The following is a 16282-nucleotide window of genomic DNA, read 5'->3' on the forward strand; positions in this document are numbered from 1 at the left end:
GAAATTTCTATTTGAAGAAATATTTAGCTAGTATATTAGCAATACTAATTGTAGTTCTGCTCAACGTTTATTTTTCCTTATGGAATTATTTTTTATTAGCAATATTATGAATGAAAAATTACTTTAGGATTTTGTGTTAAGTAGGAAATTTCTCAGTAATCTTTGTTATACTGAAAAAGATACTGATGTAAAACATGCTCAGTGCCTTGGCAGATGATTCAGTGACATTGTTGTCAGGCGTGATTTTAAGCACTGGCTAACACTATCACATTAACCTGAAGATAAGGTGGTAAGTCTGTCTGCAATGTCAGCTTCAGATCATCATTTTTTATGAAGTGCCCTTGGGTGACTTGACCCTTGGCAGAAAAGTAGAGATAAAATAAACTGTTATGCACTATTATAGTCAAACATTTTTAACGTCTTTCAGCCTACGAAGTTTTTCCATTAGATACTTTCTCCTTAGACATCACAAATAAACTGTGCTCTCTCAAAGCAATCTTAGGTAAGAAAAAAACATGGATTCCGAATGACCTTATAAAGCAACTGTATACTTGCAAAGAAATACAAATACTATGCTAAATACTACTATAAAAAGCAGGATAGCCCAATCTACTCTTCAAGGAAACACTAAAATTTCTTCTATATCTGTAAAAAGCTCAACCTGGTTTCAGGGACAGCACTGGCCTGAAAAGACAGTCTGGACTGTCTTTTTGTTGTGCTGAGGAAAGTTACAGAAGCAACACCTTCCTTCATTTCAATCATACAACAGTACAGTACTTGAGGAAATAATATATGATAGGTTCATATTCAGCTAGGCTACGTAAGTGAAACAACTTTGAATCTCATCGTAGATTGAAAAATTAAGATCCCAGGGGTTTCAGCAGAGATATTTTTCACAACATATGTCATTACCTCTAATCTATTTTCTGTGGACTTAACTGATGACTAGCACAATAGCCTATTTTAAAAAATATTTCATATTGCCAATTACAGTTCATATGCAGTGAGGTTTATTTCTAATGATTGCTGTGGTTTTGAACCAGCCACTATAATTATTGAAATATCAACACTAGGGTGAACTCGGAGTTTTCTGACAGGACAGTTTTCAAATATTGAATATAGTCTTTAAAGAGCTTCTTAGGGACTTAGGGATCCTCTTTTTCATGGATCCCCCTTACTACTTACTCTTTAATAAAGCCAGGGAGAAAGAAGGGTTTCAAGACACTTGCTAGACCTCGAGGGAAAGGCTTTGAATATATCTTTACATGTACACATTGTGTGCGTGTGTACATCTATCTGACTTCATAGGCTAATGCAATTGCATACTCAGCTGGCGGCTGACTTGTCCATAACAGTTTGAGTCTAATTTCTTTTCCTACTGTAATCATAGAATAGTTTGGGTTGGAGGTGACTTTTAAAGGTCCTCTAGTTCAGCCCCCCTGCAGTGAGCAGGGAGGATCTTCAGGAGCAGGATCTTCACCTAGATCACGTTGCTCAGAGCACCTAACCTTGAATGTTTACATTCAACTGATTGGGCATTTAGCACCTCTCTGGCTAAACTGTTCCAGTCCTTCATCATAAAAAAAATCCTAACTATTAGTCTGAATCAACCCTCTTTTATTTTAAAACCATTACCCCTTGTCCTATCTCAACAAGCCCTACTACTTTTTTAAGTGGCCATTTGCAGGCTGAGAGTCTGTTTATAGGACAGAAATATCTCTTGCATTTAATTCTGCCTATTTTTGGAATCCCCATTCTTGCAGCCCAATGAAACCCTGTCCTGGGTTGCAGTGTAGGATGTACACAAAGTATTTATTCTATCACAATCTTCATGAACTGTTGAAACCAGGTGGGGCAGTGTTCTTCCCAGGCCCCCCTCCTTTGGGCTGTCTCCTGCTAATGGCCCATCAATGCCTTGCCCATGACTCACAGGTAACGCCCTCCAGGAGTTATCTCTGTTTAATGGGCCATCAAGGACCCACTTCACAACTCATCATCCCATTGTGAGATGCTCTGCCCAGGGGGAGGAGCCAAGCATTCTCACCTGGATATAAGCTGGGATTTGGGACAGTACTTGTAGCCCTTACCCACTGGACTCCCAGAGGACCAGACCTACCAGACTTTTCTACAGGATCACTGCTTCAGGAAGAGCACCTCACCTGGACTACTTCCACCATCCTGCTCAGGTTGTATTCTGACTCTGTCAGTGGTGCTTTGTGTTATTGCATTTATTTTATTTTATTTTATTTTATTTTATTTTATTTTTACCTTTTAACCTTTTTTCTTAATTAATTGTATCTCTGACTTGGAGACTCTCACTTGTTTGCTTTTAAAACCACAACAAACTCAAATCTAGCAAACCCGATACCACACAAACTTGGTTTGACTTTTCTCTGACTCTTACCTTGTTTTATTCCTGACAAGAGGGCAATGATGTTTATGGCTGTGCATTCTGGGTACTTTTATTATTCTGGGAACATAACTACCTGTAACTTTTACAGAATTAGATGCTCTAAAAATCAAGGAGCAACAAAAGTAGTTCAGTTTAATAAGACATGAGGTCTGAATAATTTTTAGTGTGTCTCACAGTGGTAGCTCACTTGAAGTTACAGGACAATAAAGATTCCTTTTTTACAATGATTCATAGCTACACAGAAATGAATTTCAGCACTCCTCACACCAAAATCCCTTCTGAACTACAAACTTTTTGTCCCATAATGCCTTCCACAAATGTAACAAAGGCTGCTATATCTGTTCTTGTTCTTGACAATGGATATATTAGGAAACTAATATCATGGTAGTGCAACGAAAAACACCTTTTAAACTATGGGAAATACTTGAGGCCTAAATACCTTCCTGTCTTTGTCCTCCATCCCAACCCCATCCCAGAACTGATACAAGACTTTTAATGTGTAATTTTAACCTCCACAATTGACAAAAGATTCATCACAATAGAGAGTCCCTTGTGCAAAAGATTTAGATCCCTGCTTAGACATGATTTGTCTATCCCACAAGTGACCTGGACCTTTTCCTCATCAGAAGGGTACTACAATCTTGGTGGTACAGCCTTCAGATTATCCTAACTCAGTAGCTAAAATAGAAAATGGCCATTGATTGTAGGACTATGTGTCTCTTTCTACTTTGAAACATAAAATGTTACATAGGAAACACTGGGCCAATGAAACATGCTATTTTAGTAAAACACATATACTCTAATGAGTTCTCCAGTTTCAAAGTACTTGAAATTTAATTGCCTCCTTGGTAACCTGAAAAAATTTCTATGCATGAAAGCATGTGTGTGCACTGAATTGTCCCAGTGCAGGTAGCTGAATTACTTCTCAGCTACTCTTCACTGCTTTGAAACAAAATAACTCCCAAGTCCCAGTAGTGTCCCATCAGTTTGGTGTTTGCTGAGGCAAAGTTCAACACAAAGCAACTACTTTCACTAAAGCAAAAAGAAGTAGTAATGTCATGATGTTGTCCAGACTGCTTCCTTGAGTTCTCCCTTATTTTACATGTAAAATAATATTCAGAGTCTCTCCAGAATTGTTGATTTTCTCATGCTATTTATTTTCTCTTCTACTCAGTTTTAATAAGTCTAATTGAGAACAGAATCTTACTCAGTCTGTTCCCTAATCTGGTTTTAATAGTATATGCTGGAAAGACAGGACATATGGCTATTTGATATTTTGAGTAAATTTAATCTGTTTTCCACTTTGGCACAAGCTCTCTAACTCCTGGTAGTTGCAGGACAGATGAAAAAGTCCAGCAGTGAGTAAAGTGCTAAACCACTGAGGGAAGTCTTGGTTCATCTCAAACTATGAAGGTGCCTAGCACAGACTCAACTTGGTTACTTGCAGTCCAAAGAGAAGTGGGTGTTTGAAAAGACACAGCTGGTCTAATGTCTCTCATTGGCTAATTCTATACAATTTGCCCTTTAGAAGCCTTCTTCTCCACATGATAGAGCAATAGCCTCGGTATCAAACACTGGAGTTTGAACCATCCTGCTGAGACAGATAAACACAGCCACTCTTGAACATGTCCCACATTGCTAGTAACAGAGCAGAAGATTGACTTATGATTTATCTTTCCTTTAATCTTGTTAGCAAATTCTATTTGTCTCCTATGTGAATCTTCTCAGCTGCTTCAGCCAGTTTCATATTGTATGGGCAGAACTGCAGCAAGCTTTTTTCCCTATAGGTTGTTTGGATCTCATTCCCTCCTTCCACTCTTCCCTTCATTCTCAGTTGCTAGAAACCTTTACCAGATCATTTCTATCCAGGAAATAAATGATACATCATAAATGAAAATACATATCATCTATCTACACGCATCCCTCATATTGGGAAAGACAGAAAAGTGGGCCTTCTTTCTTTGTGGTGGTGACAGAACGAGTCTTTTTATTTACAGGAAAACAGTGAAAGCATTCATGGCCATCTTCCCTGTGCTGCAGAACATAGAAGGCTTAGGAAAAAGATAGTCCTTTTCTTTTAAAGTAATGCCCATGCCATGCACTACAATTGCTTTTATGTGTGTTGCTGCTTGCTGAAGAGTTGACTGGCTGACAAAAATGATGTTTCATAGTCCTGTTCACAAATTAGAAAGAAATGCCATGCAATGTATTCCACACCAAAAAGCAATCAGGAAAAGATTGGATACAGACAAATATATACGAAATAAGTTTGAAAACAGGAGAATGGAAACAGGAGGTGACAATGCTGGCAAAGTGCCAAAAACTAACCAAAGGATTCATGTTTTCTCTGCGGAACCCCATAAGCTGACACCTAGAGGTTTTTATCGCTTTCACTGCAAAACATACTTTTCTATCCTACCTGTGGGAAGAAAATTTTTTGAAGGAAAACATAACAGGTACAAGTCAGTCATTCTTTTGCTCATATAACAAGATTATTTTCCAGGTATAAAATAAACTTCTTCAAACATTTGTTCAGTTAGAAAACATGGGAAGCTACAGTACTTATATATCTTTAGCCTTTTAAAAATAGTCCTTACCAAACTAGTAATTAAAATGAGGCTTAAAGAAGAAAAGTGAAAACCTTCTCACAAACATGAAAGTACAACATTCATAAGATAATTATCTCAAGAGGTAAATGTAGGCTATGATTCTTCACTCAGCAGAGGAAAACAAATCTTGAGAAAACATATTATCTTTATTTTTATTTTTAAATTTTCTGCTGCTTTCAAAAAGTTACAAGAAAGGAAAGATCGAATAACTGATTTCAAATTAAATGTGTGCCACATTTAAAAAGTATGAACTTCCATTAAAGCTTGGATATGAGAGGAACTATAAAAGCTTGGAGGAGTCTTGATGGAAAATGTGTATACTTGCATTTCAGAAACTGAACTATGGTAACTATTTCACTTCAGATTTTCCTCTTAAGTCATGTTTTGACCTTACGTGCAATATTTATAAGGGGAGGGGGAGGGGGGAGAGGAGAGGGAGAGGAGGGTCCAAAGAGATTTTTTTGTAGTTTTTCAATCTGTAAAGGTGGAGTGGGGTGAGGGGGTGGTTGTAAGAGAGACAGAGAGAGACTTTTTACTGAGCCCCGTAGTGACAGGACAAGGAACGTGTCTTATCTGAAAGAAGATAGATTTAGACTGAACATAAGGAAGAGTTTTTTTGCAATGAGGATGAGACACTGGCACGGGTTGCCCAGAGAAGTCGTAATTGTCCCATCCCTGGGATCCCAAGTCTGTCTCATCCCAAGTGTTCAAGACCAGGCTGGATGGGGCCCTGAGCAATCTGGCCCAGTGAAATATGTCCTTGCCCATGGCAAGGGGGCTGGAATTAGATGATCTTTAAAAGTGCCATCCAACCCAAACTTTTCTATGATTCCATGATTCATAGCAACAAGGTACTTTCCTAACATGGCAGACAATAATCTCCATTGTAATTTCTATCAGGAAATGTAATCTCTTAGCATAGCATCCTAGAAAATCAGATTTTTTGATTGGTTAAATTCCTTGTTTTTTCTTCTCTTCCCCCTGCTTGTTTCAATATGCCCGTTTCAGATGCTTTAGTGTCTCCAAAAGTGCTAATTTCAAAAACCTTTGTGTTGATGTGTAACCTCCATAGACAGTTTTAAAGATAAAATCACAGAACACTGGCATCGGAAATTATGCTGGGTTTTGGCAAAAGTTGGAGAAGATTAGACAAACAAGTGTTGCATTATCAAACATTCTGCCCACTGGAAATAAGCAACATTTTTGAAGGGAAAGAAATGTTCACCTTTACTTCACCTACAGCATTCATTACAATGTTATATTAAACTAGTAATAAACTAAAGTCTGATTCTTCATTGTGGTCCATCCTCAGGATATCGATGTCATAGGAAATCATAAGTACTTGCAGACTTTCAAAGTAATTTAAATATCAGTATGTAAATAGTTTTTATTTTTTCTTCTCCTAAGTTCTAATAATATAACTAATTTTTCTTCTCATATATCACACTATCATATAGCTTGCATATACCGCAGCACACAATTTATTGCAGTATTATGATTTTTAAAGTCCATGTGAACCATATCTTTCATCAACCTTACTGCAAATAGAGTCACCGTTTTCAGTAATTGACCAAAGACTAATCTCTATTATGCCTGTTGTAATGTGTATGCCAGTCATGATATTTAGGAAAACTGAGCTCCAAAAGATTAAGTAGAAATTTAGTACTGATGTTTTGTAAAGCTAAGCTAAAAGAACTTCCAAATACAAGTTAAAACAAACAAACAAACAAAAAAACCCACATAAAAACATAATGGAATAAGACTGTGTTTCATGGAAAAACTGAGAAATGAGATTAATTAAATGACTTCTTATTTATATATTAATTATATCTTCAACACAATGCAAAAGTAGGATTTTATGGTATATTGTGTTACACTTAAGATCTTATTGACAAAATGCTAAACAAAGAATTTATTGTTTGTCTATTTAAAATCTTAACAGCCTATTGAAAACCATAGCAAATCTTATTATTAATCCAGTTACAATTATACTAGCTTTTCTTTTGATATTATTTAATTATTACAGGAAAATCTCATTAATAATATAGCCAAATCTGTATACACGTAAACTTTTGAGTATCAATCACTTTTCCCCAGTGATACGCACCTGGTCCCTTCTCCTCTAGTTCCAAAGGCCAACAGATTTAGCCCTCCACAAGATAATTAGAATGGGGAAATTATGTTAAAAAGCCAGTATCCCAAGTCCTTGATGTTGATGTCTGGTATTCCTTCTCCATTAGTCTTGGATTCTGATGAGGTTGTATTCACACATTTTATAATACTGTGTTCTTATTTCCTCTTTTTTAAAATGAGTTCTCCTCTAAACTCAGTCTATCTGCAGCCATTAACTGCTTATTGTTTGAAATTAAGTCCCAGTTACTTTGTTACTGCGTGCTTTTACAGATTTCTTAGATCATTACCAGGTATTCAGAGACCTAAGCTGAAACAAGTTCAGCAGTACTCTCCCTGCTGCTGGACAACTGTTACTACAGCCATCATAAGCTCCAGATACTAAAAAATATGTTTCAAAATCTCACACTGGCAATATAAAGCCTGCAGCTTTTTTCAAGTAACAACACATCTCCCCATACATATTTATTGAGCAATGGCTGGGTGCTTTGTAAAACCTTATTTCCAACTTTATTTGATAAAATCATACTCCTTTATTATAAGATTTCCAAAGACCCTTCAAATTACTTTCATATTACTTTCAAATACATCAAAACTAAAATTCTCTTTTGTCAAATACATTCTAACTTGCACAGCCTATCTAGATAAGATGCAGCAGAATTTAGAGAATAATTTTTCTTTTGAATTTTTTATCACTTTTACAGAAATTAATCTTATATAGGTGATTTATTATTAATTAGGTCTTCAGGTATCAACTTTGAATGCAGACTGAATTTACCCTAAAGCTAAAAACTAGCAAAAGTGGCAGGTAGACTATTTTAAATAAATTCATGTCGATTCAAACATTTTCAATTATAATCCCTTTGAAAACATGAGAGCTGCATTTCAGAACACTTAACACTCAAGGACCCAGTTGGCAACCCCAAATTTGTCACTTTCATATGCATAATTGTATAGTAATGAAAAAGGGAAAGCAAGGAAACTGCCTTATAGTGAACTAAGTAAAGATGTTGCCAATAAAAATAAAAAATATATTGGCTGAATTTAATTGAAATATCAGGATTAAAATAAGAACTAAGTGTTCTGTATAACACAAAGGCCATTGATGTTGATTGACACATTCTTATAACCAGGATATATCACTGAGTAGAAATTTTTTGTTGTCCAGTTTTGAAATAAATAGAGTATTACAATCTCATCTTTTTAAAATTCCCAATGCTTACTGAAGATCTATTACCTATGCTCACAAAGCAAAGAAAAAGGTTAACCCTAAGTGCTGGTTTATTACGCTATTAGCTACATTTAGTTTCTTTTTTTTTTTCTAAAGTCTCTTAAATATGCATAATACCTGAGCTAAAAAGATAACTGTGTCTAGAAATACTGTAAAACAGCCTCTAACTCTGTAATAATTAACTTGCTACCAGGTTTTATTTTAAAATGTGTTTGCTTATTTAGTGCACATAGCTTAAGTGTCAGAGTTTAAGTACCTGATAGAGACAAATATTAAGTGAAATACACTTGCTCGGAAGATAATTTCATTTAGCATCTTCAAGCAGGGCATAATTAAGTTACTCTGTCATACAAAATGACGGAGGCTTAAATAAGTAACAGCTGGTTACCCCAATGGCTGTGCTACTGAAGGGCAGCCTTTGGCAGGAAAAGCTGTGCAAACACAATCAATACATTATGCTAATGGGAACAATGTAATGAGCAAGGAAGCAGCTAAAACGGAATGACAAAAAGAAAAACAAACAATCAAACATGTCCCTGCAGCTCATAGCAAGCATTTCAACTGCAATTTGTGAACAGAAATCTTACAATGGCTGTACTCAGAGTACTAGTCTTATCTAGAAATGTTCACTGTTCATTCCTTATGTCAGAATAAATTTAATGGCAGCCAGATGAATCCACTGATGGCTGCTTCATTGGCTTCATTGAATTTACACCAGAATACTCCAAGTGATTAATTGATCAAAACTTATAAACTAATAAAAATACTTTTTCATTAATTTTCTCTCAGATATTTTAGCAAAAATAAGTTAATTGAACTGCAGTATAAATTAGACTGTGAAATCTGCATACTATAAAACTATTTCCTCTCTGTTGCTACTAATCTCCAAAGGTCTCACTTAGTGTTTACTTGCCTTGGTGTCATTCTGATTTATTTTTGCTCCATAACTGATTGTGACATTACTCCAGTACAGATTTTCTGTTAGATTTATTCACTGCAGATGACCCTTGTGAATTCCCTAACACACTCTGGAGCACGAAAAAAAAAAACCAAACCCTAACGTGAACTGGATTTTAGAAGCAGGCACCAGGTTCTTAGTTTGAGTGCAGAGGGTAGATATGTTGCATGCTAAACATGACACATTCTGTGCTACAACTAACCCACAGCCCTTTCAAAGTCCACTGTAAAAGACTTTGAAAATAAGTATTTTCAAATAAGACTTTTGAATGAACCTGTGTTGCATGCTAAACATGATTTGTTCTGTGCTACTCTGGTAAGTTTTAAATTTCTTCTTTGTCTACCTGGAGGATTCTTAAGGCAAAGCAGGATTCTGCTGACTCCCACAGAAATGAGCAATATTATCTTAGAGGATCTTCTCTGTGCTATCTCAGAAGAGGATCTCAGGAGAGCAACAAGGTAGAGCAGTGATGACACATACACGTTACCCCTTCACCCCTCTGCCCTGCCCATGCAAACTATTTTTCTAACCTTCACCTTCTTTTTGTTATTTGTATGTTCAGGATGAATTGAATATAGGGGTTTTTTGGGTTGGGTTGTTGCGTTTTGGTTTTTTGTTCAGTTTGGGCTGTTTTTGTTTTCTTTTTTTCAATTTAACTGCAGCCTTCTCTGGTGAGGTTTCAATTAGTTTATCCCAGATAATAAATGAGTGAATACAGTGTAATCCTTCCACAATTTTTAAATGTTATTAATATTTATATATTTGAACCCTCAGCAGATACAATCTCAGTTACCTGTTACAATAGGTAATACTGCTTTTCCTCTGTCATTCCTACCTGTCAAAAATATTAACCCTGAAATAAAAACCCTAACATTTTAACTTTTCTGGGAGCAATGCCAGAAGATAGAAACTTATGTCTATAAGGTATGCAGCAGTAAATGTGCATAAATTGCACTGCATAACCAACAACAAGGTGGGCTTGTGACTGATTCAGAGCTGACTCTAGTATGCCTTGGCTGTAGTATACTCAGGGGAAATATGAGTGACCCAAACTCTCACAAATGCAGTTAATTGCACAAGGTGAATCTGGCACACCAGTACATTCAGACATCAATTTGTTCTTGCTATGGTAACACTGGACAAAGAAGACAAGCCAGTGTGTTTCCCTTTAGAGTTCTGAAATACTTCCTGTACAGTCACTGTTACCATCTGCCACAAGACTAGGAGAGATTTGTTGTCAGCCTGAAAAGATGCTGTCTACAAGGGCAGAACAGACCTAGATTCAAGCAGAATGTGAAGTATAGCTACCAAGAGATTTAATTTTCCTGAAATCAGCTTCTAGCTGTTCATATTTGAACTCTAAACATGGGAATATGTTGGCCCGAGCCATGAGAAGTTGGTGTAAAATCCTCCCTTAGCTTTTTAACATCTGCAATACTCTGATCTACTGTGTTATATGATGGTGTCAGCATTACTGCTGGGAGGGAAATGGCTCATCTTTTGTGTGAGACTTCTCAGTGCTAAAAAGAGGCTTTGTACCAAATCAAGGCCTGTTTTTTCCCTTGAGCTAAAAATTCATAAAACCTTACAAGAATCCAAATTAGTTTAACTGAATAACTGGATTGCATTCTTTCCAAAAGAGTTTGTTTCATTTATAAGTATAGTTAGTTCAGGGTGGAAGGGACCTTGTGTCTAGTCCAACATTCTCCTCAAAGCAGGGTCAGCTGTGCAGGCAGACCTGGTATCTCAGGTCTTCATCCAGTCAGGTCTCTCAAACCCCCGGGATGAAGAGAGACTGCACAGCCTCTCTGGGAAGCCACTTGAACCTCATTGCCTTCAGAGGGAAAAATATTTTTTCTTTTAGCCAGACTAAATTACTTTTGTTTCAATTTATATCCATGGATTCCTGCTCTCCTACCACCCGCACTGTGAAGGGACTGGCTCCATTCACTTGGTGACCAAGATACAGGCACAAGGGGCTGTTCAGCCTGTCCAAAGCTATTTCTGCTCCAGGCTGAACAAGCCAAGCTTCATCAGTCTCTCCTCACAGAGCAAGGGCTCCAGCCCCCAACAATCATGATGGTCCTCGTGCTGAACTTGCTCCAGTCTACTGCTATGTGTCTTAGAAGGTACTGGGAGGTCAGTATTTCATATGTCTCCTAATGAGGACCAGGTAGAGAGAGGTAATCCTTTCCCTCAATTTACCTATCTGCTTTTGTTAACAGAGCCCAGGAGGCAGATGGCCTTGTTTATGACCATGGGTCTGTTAAGTCATGCTTGGTTTGATGTCTGTGAGGCTTTTGTGGCCTTTTCTACAGAATTTCTACCCAGTTTTCACCCATTGCAAGGTCTCTAGCTTTCCATGTGCCAACTTCGCATTGTGCCTTGTTAATTTTATGTGGTTTCCTGTTGGTTCATTCCTTCATCCAGTCTAGGTGTCTTTGTATGACAAGCCTTTCCTTTAGCAAATCAGCAATTATACCCCAATTTGTCACCACCTATGATTTGGCCATTGGTGAAGGTGTTAAACAGGTCCCAGAACAGGTCTACTGTGGCCTTCAAATAGAGCACGACATAGATCCATCACCCTCTGATCCCTTTTATCCAAACTGACTCTTATCTATCTGATGCACACCCACCAAGACTATAACATCCTAAATTAAGTACCAAAATATTGCGGGAAACAGTGGAAAAAGTCTTGCTAAAATCAAGGTAAACATCCCCAGCTTTCCCCTCATCCACAAATACCTACATCCCACTGAAGAAGGCAATCAGGTTGGTTGGGTATGTTGACTATTTTCAGTAAATTTCTTTTCCTTCATGAGAGCAGAAATTTGTTCTGAGAGGGTTTGCACAATGATTTTCCCAGGCACCAAAGTGAGACAAATTGACTTGTTTATATAGCTAAATGTTTTTAGCTTTCAAAAGTGTTCTTAAAATTGAGTACTACCTAGTTGCTTATCTGAAAATGGGAAAAGAAAACGTGTCACCACAAATTAGATAATATTAGTAGTTATAATTAGGTATTACTTTACAAATCCTGTAGTAGTAGTAATAATTAACACATGTTGCTGAATTATCTGAAATAAAAAAAAATGAGTGGTGCTACTAAACAATTTAATTACTTTATTAATATACTTTGCTTTCTTTGTCTCTGTGGTATATGCTTGATATTTTGACTTTCCTTCTGTCTTCTTGAACAAATAAAGAAGACTGAGATAAGGACCATATTTTAATTTGCTTTAGTTGTATTCAATTTACTAATTATGGATATTTAAGTAACCTAAATAACAAATATTTCAATAATTGTTATTATAAATTAGTATTCAAAGTAAGATACTGAAATATGGTGAAACCTGTGTAAAGTACATGGGATTCTGATCAGTTTGATTAATTATCTTTTTTTTAATGGTATATCTTAATTGAATACTTTATATAAATTAAGTGTTTCCAGTCCTTAAAGCATTTTAGAAATGTTACTTATTAATATGAAGTCCTATGCTCAGTACTCCATATCCATTGCTCAAAGACAACTCAGAATTCAACAGATTGTATGTTTTAAGATGTTGCCAATGTTTTAAGCAGAAAATCCCTTTGGTTTATATTCCTATATGTTCAGATTGTTGCTGCCCAGCTGCTGTAATGATTAAATAGGACATTCCATCTCTGGAGGAAAACCAACTCAGTTAAGTGAAAGAGCTAAAAGGTAGTTTTCCTTACTCTTCCTTACAACAAATTTTAAAAGGTAGTTCTTGTTTTTTCTACACTTAACTATAATTAATATCTGCCATTGTATAGCAAAATTACAAAGATGAGTTGCACGTCAAAGTGAGCATGACCATGCAATTACCAGTCACTAGATAGTGCTTCTCCGTCATTAAAAAGAACCTGATTTGTTAGTTATGGTTCCAATGCATCTAAATACAGGGATCAACACTCTTTTTTCTTTTAAACTAATGAGATTATCAATTTGCTTTGCTTTCAGTGAACCTGACTCAGTGTTCTGGAATATAGCCTGCAGCCTGCAAAATGGTGGCCAGACAAAAGAGCCAACCTTGTTGGTTCCCTTAACTGCTTCCTTGGACTATTCCAACTTAAATACTTTATCTTGCCAGATCACTCATTTTTCCATGCAAAATTTAATGCTTGTCTAAACTAAAAAGCCTCCATCACTAGCCAGTCTGCTGGGGCTGCGCTGTCAAGTCCCCTCGATGTATGCCAAAAAGAGATACTCTCCTGCCAGCACAGTTACATCACCTCACTGAATGACAGATGCAAAACTAACATTAGCTTTCCTCTTTTGGCATAACCACACACTGGGATTTTGCCAGTGTAACTATATTAGTCAGGTTTGGTATGTGAGTGTGGGTTGGTTAACTTTATTTTCTGCTCTCTGGATACGTTGGCAATTCTTTGTAGACACGGCTTAAGAATACTACTTTTAATGATCAAAACAGCAGCTAAAAACAACTTCGATCTATAAGGTATTTAACTTGCTAATATGTCCTGGAAGATTTAAAAAAGTATGCTCAAGGCCCACAGACTTCTGTTTGATTTGGTCAAAACCAAACAGTTCACTGGAAATGTTTCTTTTAGCTGTTTGATGAGAAATGTCATGGTCTATATCTGAAAATTTTCCTATATTGGACTATTCATAGTTTTTTTTCTGCAGTGGAGTGATAATATCCTATAATATCTTGTCAGGAGTAGCTCACACCACAGCTTGTTTGTCTCTTCCTTAGCTGTCAGTTTAGGAACTCCATTTCTATATAAAAGTTGGCTGAATCAACTTATCTTTGGCAGAAACAAGAAAACTAGGGCTGCTCATATGTAAACTCTAAATATTTTTTTTATATACAACTGCATATACTTTCCATACTTTATTCTATCTGGCAGAACCTCACAAATCCCTATGTTAGATTCACCAATTTTATTGTATTTCCTTCAATCATTGATTTAAATCTGGAGAACCAATTAGTTGTTGCTGTTATTTTATCAATGGTTAGTAAATCCAGCCTGTATTTCAGGCATTTACAATATTAATTTTGCAAAAGGAATGGACTTGTTTTTTCATGCTTTGGAAATCACCATGAATAGCAAACAAAAAATAAACATAGTGCAGTAAGATGTATGCAGTTATTTTATGTATTATTTAGCTTTATAACTGCATATGTAATTTGGCCTGGAGTAAGAACAGTCCAGTCAAATTTAGCACACCATTGTTTTTATGCAGTAGTAGTGTGTATAAATTGTGTTTGTGACAGACTATTATAGTATTAGGCAATATTTTGTATGGAAGTAACAGATGACCCATGACAACTCTAACTAAAATATATTTTTGCTGGTGTTACATAGCCCATCATATTCCATCTACTACTGAGTTTCACTAAGAGATGAAATAATATATAGTGCATGATAAAATATCTATGAAAAGGAAAGCCCTGTTATTTACCAGCTACACAAAAGCACAAGTGATCCTGGCCAGCGTCTCCCTTGTGACCCTTTCAGAATGAACCCTTAGCTCAGGACACTTTCTTTCCCTGTGTTCTACCTTGTAACCTCTTCTGCTTTTATCTCTGAAGGCATTTTTAAATTGTTATTATCGGACGGGTTCCCTGACACAGTATCCTGACTTCACTGCCTTCCCTGGTTGGATGGCCCAATTTTTCTAACAGGAGCTCTGAATGAAGTCGTTATTAATGCCTTGAGACTGTTGAGGTAAAGGCTAAGGGTACTTTAGAATGGAGGACATAATAAGAGACAGAAAGTATGGGAACACTTAGAAGATTAAAAATTATTTCCTGTCCTTCCCCACAGCCTCTCCCCACCACCACTGCAACAACACTATTTTTTTTTTTTCTTCTTTTGTGCTGTAAACAGGAACTTTAGAGTTTATATTAGCAGTGTTCCTACTTTTAAAAGGCAAAAAGGAGAGTGAAATCTAAATCAGATACAATATTTAACAAATTTTGCAGACCCTTTCTCTCGCCATTTTCTTAGGAATCAATTGCTATTTCTGCCACCATTCTCAGCCCTCCTTTGCCAGCGTTGTTCACCCTAATCACTGGCAGCCTCTGGCTTTTACTCCTTAAATATTTCCAAGGCATGTTTAAAGCTAGGCAAAAGTGCCCATGGGTATTTGCACCAAGTGGTGAGCTCTTGCACCATAATATTTTTGGAGGAAAGAGGTAGTATATATTTTTTGTCTTCACAAGTATTTTTTCTATTGCTTATACATAGAGAAGAAACCTTCTTTTATTTGATATTGTGTTTTATATATTTTGCATTAATCTACTTTTTATCCATATTACTCGTAATTTTCCTCCACTCATATGAAAATACAAAATCTACAAAAAAGCAGGAATGCTAAAGAGGGGTTGAAAGCCCATTTAGTTGCCATGTATATATTCCAAGAGAAACTGCAGTTTTTGTAGTTGTAACAGATATGTAAGAAAATAGGGAGAATGCTTACTGAATCACAATCTAAATTGTATAAATGGAACCACAAATATATTATTCCGCTGTTTACTCAGCTCTAAACCTGACACTTAACAAGAAACGTTTAGCCACATGAGACAAGAAATTGAATCCTCTCACTTATCCACATTCACGCTCTGCCTCTTGCATTTGATTTGTGCCAGATTAACAGACGAGAGTGAGGGATGAGGCTAAATTGTTCCTCCCTGTGCAGAGGGAATGCAGAGATCTCCCAACAGCAAGTGGCTTTCCTCACCATATGTGCTTCTTCATCTTGGCCCAACAGGGCAGGAAAATGAATTTGAGGATTTTTAACACAACACATTATGTAAGTTTTAGCTGCAGTGCTTTGCTCCATTTTTGCTTTGAGCGCCTTATTCACATGCATTTCACAGAGAGTGGCTAAAAATGTTGGAAAAGATTTAACAGTGTGGCAAGATCTACGGAATTCAAATTAATTTGTT

The 16282-nt window shown here is 36.5% G+C and overlaps 1 protein-coding gene across 1 annotated transcript in view; it reads right to left on the minus strand.

The window, feature by feature from the left end:
* The window catches only part of GRM8 (glutamate metabotropic receptor 8), a gene marked incomplete at both ends in the record, with an annotated part of 310092 nt that overhangs the window by 6097 nt on the left and 287713 nt on the right, over positions 1–16282 (minus strand). The gene's annotated exons all lie outside the window — the stretch shown is intronic.

Source organism: Zosterops lateralis, assembly GCF_965231275.1.
Source record: "Zosterops lateralis genome assembly, chromosome: 4".
Classification (NCBI taxonomy): Eukaryota; Metazoa; Chordata; class Aves; order Passeriformes; family Zosteropidae; genus Zosterops; species Zosterops lateralis.